The sequence below is a fragment of the Salmo trutta genome, chromosome 17, assembly GCF_901001165.1.
Source record: "Salmo trutta chromosome 17, fSalTru1.1, whole genome shotgun sequence".
NCBI lineage: Eukaryota > Metazoa > Chordata > Actinopteri > Salmoniformes > Salmonidae > Salmo > Salmo trutta.
In genome coordinates, this window is record NC_042973.1 from 51,009,583 (window position 1) to 51,021,320 (window position 11,738).

Consider the following 11,738-nt stretch of genomic DNA (forward strand, 5'->3'; position numbering starts at 1 on the left):
CAACCTCCCCCTCAGGCGGTTGAAAAGTTTTGTCATGGGCCCTCAGATCCTCAGAAAGTTTTACAGCTGCACCGTTGAGAGTATCTTGACTGAGAGCATCATGACTGGCTGCATCACCGCTTGGTATGGCAACTGCTTGACATCCGACCGCATGGTGGCTACAGATGGTAGTGCGCACGGGCCAATACATCACTGGGGCCGAGCTCCCTGCAATCCAGGACCTCTATACCAGGCTGTGACAGAGGAAGGCCCTAAAACCTGTCAGACTTCAGCCACCCAAGTCATAGACTATTCTATCTGCTGTCACATGGCAAGCGGTACCGATGCACCAAGTCTGGAACCAACAGGACCTTGAACAGCTTCTACCCCCAAACCATAAGACTGCTAAATAGTTAGTTAAATTATTAACCAAATAGCTAACCGGACTACAATGCATTTGGAAAGTATTCAGACCCCTTCCCTTTTTCCACATTTTGTTACATTACAGCCTTATTCTAAAATGGATTGCATTATTATTTTTCCTCAGCAATCTACACATAATACCGCATATTGACAAATCAAAAACAGTTTTTAGACATTTTTGCAAATGTATACTGCTAAAAAAATGAAGGGAACACTAAAATAACACATCCTAGATCTGAATGAATGAAATAATCTCATTAAATACTTTTTTCTTTACATAGTTGAATGTGCTGACAGCAAAATCACACAAAAATAATCAATGGAAATCCAATATATCAACCCATGGAGGTCTGGATTTGGAGTCACACTCAAAATTAAAGTGGAAAACCACACTACAGGCTGATCCAACTTTGATGTAATGTCCTTAAAACAAGTCAAAATGAGGCTCAGTAGTGTGTGTGGCCTCCACGTGCCTGTATGACCGCCCTACAACGCCTGGGCATGCTCTTGATGAGGTGGCGGATGGTCTCCTGAGGGATCTCCTCCCAGACCTGGACTAAAGCATCCGCCAACTCCTGGACAGTCTGTGGTGCAACGTGGCGTTGGTGGATGGAGCGAGACATGATGTCCCAGATGTGCTCAATTGGATTCAGGTCTGGGGAACGGGCGGGCCAGTCCATAGCATCAATGCCTTCCTCTTGCAGGAACTGCTGACACACTCCAGCCACATGAGGTCTAGCATTGTCTTGCATTAGGAGGAACCCAGGGCCAACCGCACCAGCATATGGTCTCACAAGGGGTCTGAGGATCTCATCTCGGTACCTAATGGCAGTCAGGCTACCTCTGGCGAGCACATGGAGGGCTGTGCGGCCCCCCAAAGAAATGCCACCCCACACCATGACTGACCCACCGCCAAACCGGTCATGCTGGAGGATGTTGCAGGCAGCAAAACGTTCTCCACGGCGTCTCCAGACTCTGTCACGTCTGTCACGTGCTCAGTGTGAACCTGCTTTCATCTGTGAAGAGCACAGGGTGCCAGTGGCGAATTTGCCAATCTTGGTGTTCTTTGGCAAATGCCAAACGTCCTGCACGGTGTTGGGCTACAAGCACAACCCCCACCTGTGGACGTCGGGCCCTCATACCACCCTCATGGAGTCTGTTTCTGACCGTTTGAGCAGACACATGCACATTTGTGGCCTGCTGGAGGTCATTTTACAGGGCTCTGGCAGTGATCCTCCTGCTCCTCCTTGCACAAAGGCGGAGGTAGCGGTTCTGCTGCTGGGTTGTTGCCCTCCTACGGCCTCCTCCACGTCTCCTGATGTACTGGCCTGTCTCCTGGTAGCGCCTCCATGCTCTGGACACTACGCTGACAGACACAGCAAACCTTCTTGACACAGCTCGCATTGATGTGCCATCCTGGATGAGCTGCACTACCTGAGCCACTTGTGTGGGTTGTAGACTCCGTCTCATGCTACCACTAGAGTGAAAGCACCGCCAGCATTCAAAAGTGACCAAAACATCAGCCAGGAAGCATAGGAACTGAGAAGTGGTCTGTGGTCCCCACCTGTAGAACCACTCCTTTATTGGGGGTGTCTTGCTAATTGCCTATAATTTCCACCTGTTGTCTATTCCATTTGCACAACAGCATGTGACATTTATTGTCAATCAGTGTTGCTTCCTAAGTGGACAGTTTGATTTCACAGAAGTGTGATTGACTTGGAGTTACATTGTGTTGTTTAAGTGTTCCCTTTATTTTTTTGAGCAGTGTATTAAAAATAAAAAACGTATTTACATAAGTATTCAGACCCTTTGCTATGAGACTTGAAATTGAGCTCAGGTGCATCCTGTTTCCATTGATCATCCTTGAGATGTTTCTACAACTTGATTGGAGCTGGCTGTGGTAAATTCAATTGATTGGACATGATTTGGAAAGGCACACACCTGTTCATATAAGGCCTCACAGTTGACAGTGCATGTCAGAGCAAAAATCAAGCCATGAGGTCAAAGGAATTGTCAGTAGAGCTCTGAGACAGGATTTTGTCGAGCCACAGATCTGAGGAAAGTTACCAAAAAATGTCTGCAGCATTGAAGGTCCCCAAGAACACAGTGACCTCCATCATTCTTAAATGGGAGAAGTTTGGAACCACCAAGACTCTTCCTTAACCTGGCCGCCCGTCCAAACTGAGCAATCGGGGGAGAAGGGCCTTGGTCAGGGAGGTGACCAAGAACCCGATGATCACTCTAACAGAGCTCCAGAGTTCCTCTGTGGAGATTTGAGAACCTTCCAGAAGGACAACCATTACTTCAGCACTCCACCAATCAGGCCTTTATGGTAGCGTAGCCAGATGGATGCCACTCCTCAGTAAAAGGCACGACAGCCCGCTTGGAGTTGCAAAAAGGTAAGGACTCTCAGATCGTGAGAGACAAGATTCTCTGGTCTGATGAAACCAAGATTGAACTCTTGGTCTGAATGCCAAGTGTCACATCTGGAGGAAACCTGACACCATCCCTACGGTGAAGCATGGTGGTAGCAACATCATGCTGTGGGGATGTTTTTCAGTGGCAGGGACTGGGGAGACTAGTCAGGATCGAGGGAAAGATGAATGGAGTAAAGTACAGAGAGATCCTTGATGAAAATCTGCCCCAGAGTGCTCAGGACCTCAGACTGGGGCGAAGGTTCACCTTACAACAGGACAATGACCCTAAGCACACAGCCAATACAACGCAGGAGTGGTTTTGGGACAAGTTTCTGAATGTCCTTGAGGGGCCCAGCCAGAGCTCAGACTTGAACCCGATCGAACATCTCTGGAGAGACCTAAAAAAAAATATTGTGCAGTGACGCTCCCCATCCAACCTGACAGAGCTTTAGAGGATCTTCAGAGAAGAATGGGAGAAACTCCCAAAATACAGGTGTGCCAAGCTTGTAGCATCATACCCAAGAAGACTCGAGGCTGGAATCGCTGCCAAAGGTGCTTCAACTAAATACTGAGTAAAGGGTCTGAATACTTATGTAAATGTGATATTTCCAGTTTTTTTTGCTAACATTTCTAAAAACGTGTTTTTGTTTTGTCATTACGGGATATTGTGTGTAGTTTGTTGAGGGGGGAAAAAACACTTTAATCCATTTTAGAATAAGGCTGTAAAGTATTTTTTTGTTGTTGAAAAAGTCAAGGGGTCTGAATAATTTCCGAATGCCCTGTATCTGCATTGACCTTTTTTGTACTAACTCTTTTGAGTCATCACATACGCTGCTGTTACTGTTTATTATCTATCCTGTTGCCTCGTCACTTTATCCCTACCTATATGTACATACATATCTAACTCAATTACCTCGTAACCCTGCACATCGACTCTATATTGGTTCCCTGTTCACTGTATATAGCCAAGTTATCTTTACTCATTGTGTATTTATGCCTTGTGTTATTATTTTTCTATTATTTCTCTTTTTTTCTTTCTGCATTGTTGGGAAGGGCCCATAAGTAAGCATTTCACTGTTTGCGAACCATGTGAAAAATAAAATGTCATTACATTTTTCTTTGAAATCCCTGTGATATCACATTAAAGGGCCTGATTGACAGGACAAAACACAGATACAGAGGGTCAGTAGGGAAGTAGGGCAAGAGAGAAAAATCAGCTTAGTGGATTTTCTCAAGGGTTGCTTCTGTACTGTACTGTACACACACACACACACACACACACACACACACACACACACAAAGCGTGTTGTGATCCATTAGGGGAATGATGAGAGGAATGTCTGGTAGAGGGAAGCCTGTAGATCTCAATGCAAATTTTCCTCTATCTCCTGACAGAATGAAAATACTATTCTTTAGGGGAAAGCGTGTGCTGTGCGGCAGCTTAACCAGGCCAAAAGAGGAAGATGGTAAACAAGAATTAAATGATGCCGTGGAGGAGGCTGCCGGAGCCGAGACGACGACATGACATTTCCGCTGTGTGAGATTAATAATGAAGGAGATTACACAGACACCTCGACAGGGATGTGTGTGAGTGTGCGTGTGTGTCACAAATGAGACCAACCCAGGAAGATTATTAGAAGACCGACAGACAGACAGGGAAGCAACCCACGCCAAATACCAAAGAGGGCCAATGCAGGCAGCTGTTGTGAAATTCATATTTTATGTCCTTCCATCAAAGAGCCACAAGAAGGAATCTTTTCTTTTCATGACGTGCTTGACTTTATAAAGTATAGACAAAACTGTGTTGTGTATGGTAGGCATGTGCCAGGATCTATTTCACCAGATAATGAGCGAGAAAACCCCCTATGGAGAGAGGGGAAACATAACTATTGATGTGGAGATACAATGACCTATATTACTTTCTGCATTTGACGTTCTTCCCCATCTGAACCGATTTTTCTATATTTTGAACCAAACGCTGAACCGTGTTTGTCACCGAAACCCTGTTCCTTTCATTTTCCAGACATGGCAAGATGATAGCCTATCACGCGAGAAGCCAGGGGAAGACCGTACAGTAATTGAAGGTTGAGAATGGCTCTTCGTGGTATTCTGTGTGTAAAGGACAGTCAATGAGGAGACTTTTATGTTTTCAATGATTTCACTTCAGTATGCTTGATTGACTTCCCAAGTACAAGTGGGCCAAATGAGAATACTGAGCCACAGATTTGGCTTTTAACCCAAAATGATAGTTCACCATCATCCCTCCTGGTAAGCTCATTATTGTAACTTACCTGGTTAAATAAAAGGCAATAAATAAATACATTACTAGTATCGGTAAAAAGCTAAGGGCACAACTCAAACACAGTAGCCAGCCTCCCGAGATACACCAAAAACAGCAGGACCCTGATTATTATGACAAGCACTGTTATTCAGGTTGACAGTAACATAGGATCAAACACAACTGGATGGGCAGGCGAATATCATTTGCAAGCTTTGCTCGTTTAGCTCCAAATGTGTTTGGATTTTCGGAGCGACATGACAGCACTCGCTGTCTCCCCTGCGTCCCCAAAACAGACGGGGAGCTCCAGCTGAGAGTATCTGACCCTGTTTAATCTTGAAGAATGTCTCTCGCAGACAAACATAGCACGCCAGTGTTTAAGAGAAACCCCAAAAGGTGTCACAGAGGACAGGAGGAGCAGTGTTAACATGTTTGTTTTCTGCTCCCTTGGGGGATGAGCTGTGTTTGACAACCCCGTCCCTATCCTAACCGGTGGAAATAGACACCACGGCTGAAAAAAAAAAAAAAATAAACGTTCCATTCTCTGAGGCTGTGGTGGTAATGTTAATAGTACGCGACAGCCAGCTGAAATGTGTAAGCCATTTTTTTGAGTTAGCGGTTGCAGTTAACACATCACCATACCTGCAGCCCAAATGGCACCCTATCCTCTATATAGTGCACTACTTTTGACCAGGGGATGCCATTTGGGATGCATACCCATGTGTTGGAGTAGCGGAGAGGCCACATGCAAATAGCTCCTGACTGCTTCGTGATGTATAGCCATGTCATACACAACCTCAGTGTAGCAGAAGGTCACCGTGCAGCGAGGCCTGTGTCCCAAATGGCACCCTATTCTCTATTTGAGCGCACTTCTTTTGACCACGGACCATAGGGTGCCATTCGAAAGTAGTGCACTACATAGGGATTAAGGTGCCATTTGGGATGCAGATATGGAGATAGGCCAGGGCTGTCCTATATCACCCCTCATGTTCAGATTGTCACACTGGGAAATAGGATTCATTACTTTTATTTTGCTGGATGCATTTCATTAGCCTAGACTAACCCCCACACGGTGTTGTGGCATCCTGGGCAGCAATACAACATACCGCAAATGGGAATGGTGTAGGAGGTTTAGAAGTATTATAATACCGCACAGGGAGCATCAATGTGTAATAGGAACAGTCCAATATAATATGAGTTCTTCATTAGATCTCAACTAAGATTATACAGCTGTTGTCCCTAATGTATACAAGCACTGAATGAATATATGTATGAATATATATTTGAATGTATGTCTATGTTTGTCCCCGTTGACTCTAAAAATAGGGAAAACCTGGATGGACTTCCTGGTCTTAGATGAGGATGATCGTGATGCTTTTTGATTCCGTGAATTAATATCTAACACAATGAGAGAAAATACAGATTTCTAATTGTAACATCTTAAAATATGATAGTATGTATGGTAATCTGGAGTGCACACATCAAGGCAGATTCATGTCATCCATGAGTGGACTTTCGCTTCATGGATGGAGCCCCAATTGCCAACATTTATGCTAGAAAAGACTGGTTGAGAGGTGGGAGTCAACTGCTTGTATACGCTTGGGTTCCCCCAGAGAGCCTCAATAACATAATGTCTCCTTCCTTCTCCATAGATCTTATCACACCTTTTATTGTCCATCTTATTATATCCGTTTCACTCCGATAGTTCTTGAAGTGTTATTACCTATTTACATACATTTACATTCAAATTCAGTATTTTTTCATAACCTGGTTTGGATGATTCCAACCGATGTGTTATCAATCTGTCATGCCTTGTCCACAACATGTTTTTGACAGTTTACATATTTGGATTATTCAAATTTGAAATCCAATTGCCATCGAGGCATGAGGAATTGGTTCTGTATGGAAGTCTATGGAATGGATACTGACACTTGTGACTGAATGTGAACGAAACTTTAACAAAGAGGGCACAGAAATCTCCACTATAATGACATCAAACTGCAACAAGAGGTTTGTTTACACGTTACTAAGATAAAGCAATGCAATCAACAACAAAAATAACAGTTTTCCTGCTAAATTACCTTCATCTAAGCTGGTCGAGGAATACTTCTCTTGGAAGAATTCCAGGAAGTTTACCGCTGACACCGATTTACGTTTATTCTTATCAACATGTCGGAAAGGTTTCCCTCTCTCTACCTGTGTGTGAAGATCAGAGGCAGCTTGCCGAAAAAGAACCCCTCCTTTTATCTCTTCAGAAAGCTGAGGATCAAGAGGAGCCGTCATATTTAATGAGGAAACTAAATGGCTGGAGATTTGATCAAGGTCTCGCGGACAAAACGAGTTAGCAGTGAGCCCAGAGGAGCCCAGAGGAGGGAGTTTAAGAGAGTACAGATTGACTGGCATCAAATGGGTCAGAGAGAGAGAGAGAGGGCAAAGAGATAAAGAGAGGGAGCAGAGAGAAAGAGAGGGCAAGTTTCAGGCAGAGCGGTGGCTCAGAAAAACTTTTACATTAACAGGACGAGAATGATTCAAACATCTCTGGAAAGATAATGATAACACGAGCTGTATTATAGATATGAAAGGTATAACATAGGTTATATTAGTATATTGGTATATTTGATACTTTGATATTTGAAACAAATGTATTTACACTTGACAGTGTAAGGCAGTGGTCACCAACCTTTTCTGAGTGGTGATCACTTCGCAGTCAAAAAGCATGCCTAGATCTACAGCTCACATTTTATTTTAAACATTAACCTAATAAAAACAGTTACGTAGGAATGAGGTTTGTGCAGTAGGACTAATACATTATCACAGCATATTGGCTATATGCCTGGCCTGCCAATATCGTTCTTCTCAGACCATATTACACTGAACAAAAACTATAAATGCAACATGTAAAGTGTTGGTCCCAAGTTTCATGAGCTGAAATGAAAGATCCCAGAAATGTTCCATACGCACAAAAAGCTTATTTCCTTCAAATGTTCTGCACAAATTTGTTTACATCCCTGTTAGTGAGCATTTCTCCTTTTCCAAGATAATCCATCCACCTGACAGGTGTGGTATATCAAGAAGCGGATTAAACAGCATGATCATTACACAGGTGCACCTTGTGTGGGGGACAATAAAAGGTCATTTTAAAATGTGCAGTTTTGTCACAGAACACAATGCCACAGATGTCTCAAGTTTTGAGGAAGCGTGCAATTGACATGCTATCTGCAGGAGCTGTTGCCAGATCATTTAATGTTAATTTCTCTACCATAAGCTGCCTCCAATGTCGTTTTAGAGAATTTGGCAGTTCGTCCATCTTGCCTCACAACCGTAGACCACTTGTAACCACACCAGCCCAGGACCACCACATCCGGCTTCTTCACCTGCGGGATCGTCTGAGACAAGCCACCTGGCCAGCTGATAAAACTGTGGGTTTGCACAGCCAAAGAATTTCTGCACAAACTGTCAGAAACCGGGAAGCTCATCTGCTTGCTCGTCATCCTAACCAGGGTCTTGACCTGACTGCAGTTTGGCGTCGTAACCAACTTCAGTGGGAAAATGCTTACCTTCGATGGCCACTGGAACGCTGGAGAAGTGTGCTCTTAACTGATGAATCCTGGTTTCAACTGTAGCGTGCAGATAGCAGACAGCATGTATGGTGTTGTGTGGACGAGGGGTTTGCTGATGTCAACGTTGTGAACAGAGTGCACCATGATGGCGGTGGGGTTATCTTATGGGCAGGCATAAGCTACGGACAACGAACGCAATTGCATTTTATCAATGGCCATTTGAAAGCACAGAGATACCGTGACGAGATCCTGAGGCCCATTGTCGTGCCATTCATCCGCCGCCATCACCTCATGTTTCAGCAGGATAATGCACGGCCCTATGTCACAAGTATCTGTACACAATTCCCGGAGCTGAAAATGTCCCAGTAGTTTCATGGCCTGCATACTCACTCACCAGACATGTTACAGATTGAGCATGTTTGGAATGCTCTGGATCGACATGTATGACAGCGTGTTCCAGTTACCACCAATATCTAGCAACTTTGTATAGCCATTGAAGAGGAGTGGGACAATATTCCACAAGCACAATCAGCAGCCTAATCAACTCTATGTGAAGGAGATGTGTTGCGCTGCATGAGGCAAATGGTGGTCACACCAGATACTGACTGGTTTTCTGATCCACGCCACTACCTTTTTGTAAGATATCTGTGACCAACAGATGCATATCTGTATTCCCAGTCATGTGAAATCCCATAGATTAGGGCCTAATGAATTTATTTAAATTGATTGATTTTCTTATACGAACCGTGACTCTGTAAAATCTTTGAATTTGTTGCATGTTGTGTTTATATTTCTGTTCAGTGTATATTGAAACAAAAAATAGCTGAGCATAAATTTAAATAATATGCACTAAGTAGCTTTATTATTTTACTGGACTGATTTGTAAGCTACCTGCATCTGATGGTCACGGTGCTTTTAAGACAACTAAGAACTCTGGGGAAAAAACTAGGTTAAATCATAACGTCAGTGATCTTCAGGTCGGAAAGTCTAGAAAGATACCAGAGTTTCTAACTTGGAAATCCGAGTTGGATGACCGTTCAAAACTATTATTCCCAGTCGGATCTACTTTTTTTCAGAGTCCCGGTTGTCTTCAACAACGCACTGAAGTCAGAAGTGGGAGATTTCCGAGTTCCCAGTTGTTTTGAACATGGCATTAGTCTAAGCGGAAAGAGGGAGAGAGCAGCAGACGGTCCGCCTCTCATGGTCCCTACTCTTTCCTTCCTTTCCTCAGTTGAGACTGACCAGAGAGAGGGGACAATGTCTTCCACCTGATGGCGAAAATGGAGTCGTACCGTATCCGCCTCAGTCATGCTCAAATTCATGTTGTTCCTGTGACCAGAGAAAGTGAAATATTCCTCTAAATTAAAATATACACGACGAACTGCTAATAATAATAAAAACGCAGGCCTATTGATACACATGACTACTCATCCATTGCAGCGGCAAGGCGATTAGAAGTAGGGAGAAATGCGTTTGATGTTTTCTAATAGTGTTGAATAAAAACTGTTGACTGTGCTAAATAAAAGCACTGAAGTCACTCATAAAAACAACAGCTCTTTGCTGTATTCTTTGACAGTCTCGTACTGGTCATGGTTTTAAACGTTACGAAATCTCACGTAGGCTAGTATCAAACTTTGCTGTGGCTTAGGTCTTGGAAGCTGTAGGCACGGTGATTTGTGGTATCCGGTTGGCCAGCTCAGTAGCCGCACTAGATTTAGCCACAGATCTCCCGGTCCGGTCCGCATGGCTTCTGCATAAAGTGCACCTAACACAACAGCGTAACACAAATCAAAAAAAGCAGCGCAAACTTCTATCGTTGGCTTTTCTGCTGAAATGTTTTGTGATCGATTTGGAATACCTTGAAGATCGACCAGTCGATCGCGATCAATTGGTTTGCTGACCACTGCTGTAAACTGTATGAAGGTCATTACATAACGTCCAGGTTATGTGTTCATACTCTTTAAATAAACATAGGCATTGCATGCACCAGCATGGTTAGCACCATATAATATAAACAATCCTGATCAAAATGTCCCACCCTTGCAGAAAAGTTAACGAGTAAATTGATGCCATTTACGAGTGATGCCCTCATTAAAAAGTACCATATAATCTTATGAGCAGCGGCATTAAACAGCAGAACGTCATATGTGTCTCTCAGTTGGTGAAGCACGGCGCTTGCAACGGCAATATTGGATAAAAGCATCTGCTAAATGGCGTATATTATTATTATTTATTATCAAGGTCTGAAAGGGAACAGGCAGTTCATGCCTAATATAATGGGTGATATATTGCTCCCAATATAAGTTTTAGGACCCTGAAGTTGACCTGTGGGAAAAGGATGTGGTATTGTCTTCTTTGATGAAGCAGTTATTTGCATCTTTCTTCTGGCAGCACAGCATGGGATGAACGTCTATCAGTTGATTCAGGTCCCGGTCCGTTTCTTATTAAAAGAAGAAATATTAACCCACCCATTCTGCTTCCTCCCTTTGTTGAATGGAATCTAATTTACATTATGCCTGCCCTTTCCTTTTACAGGACCCCTTTGTATGTGGGTAAGCAGAGTGTGTGTACGCATGAGAGAGATAGAGAGAAGGGGGATGAAAGAGAGGGAATATTGGAGAGGAGTGCCATTCATACGCATGGTTCTGTGCAGAGTGCATCATTCCTTCTATAATAATAGGATGCTGCTCTAAGAAATGACAGTGATAGACAAAGACAAACTGTGTCGTGAAGTCTGCGACGATGGCACCTCTCATTTGGGTTTTGTCTGCAGGCTATATACACCAGCATTAAGGTCTTCCATCTCTCTTGAAATATAATTGTTTCTTAGGGGTTCTGTGTTAAATAATCTCTGTAAAGCTGAGACAGACCAGAAGATGGAAATAATACAACTTCATTAAGGATAATGCATGGACATGGATTTTTACTCTAAGGATTTTAACGTCTCCCCCCCGTCTCTCTCTCATATAACCAAGTCGATAGTTTGATGTCAAACAATGTCAAACATGACACAGAATAAGATAACCGTTGGTGGCAAACAAGCTGTATATATTTGACAAACAAGGTGAAACAAGGTCTAAG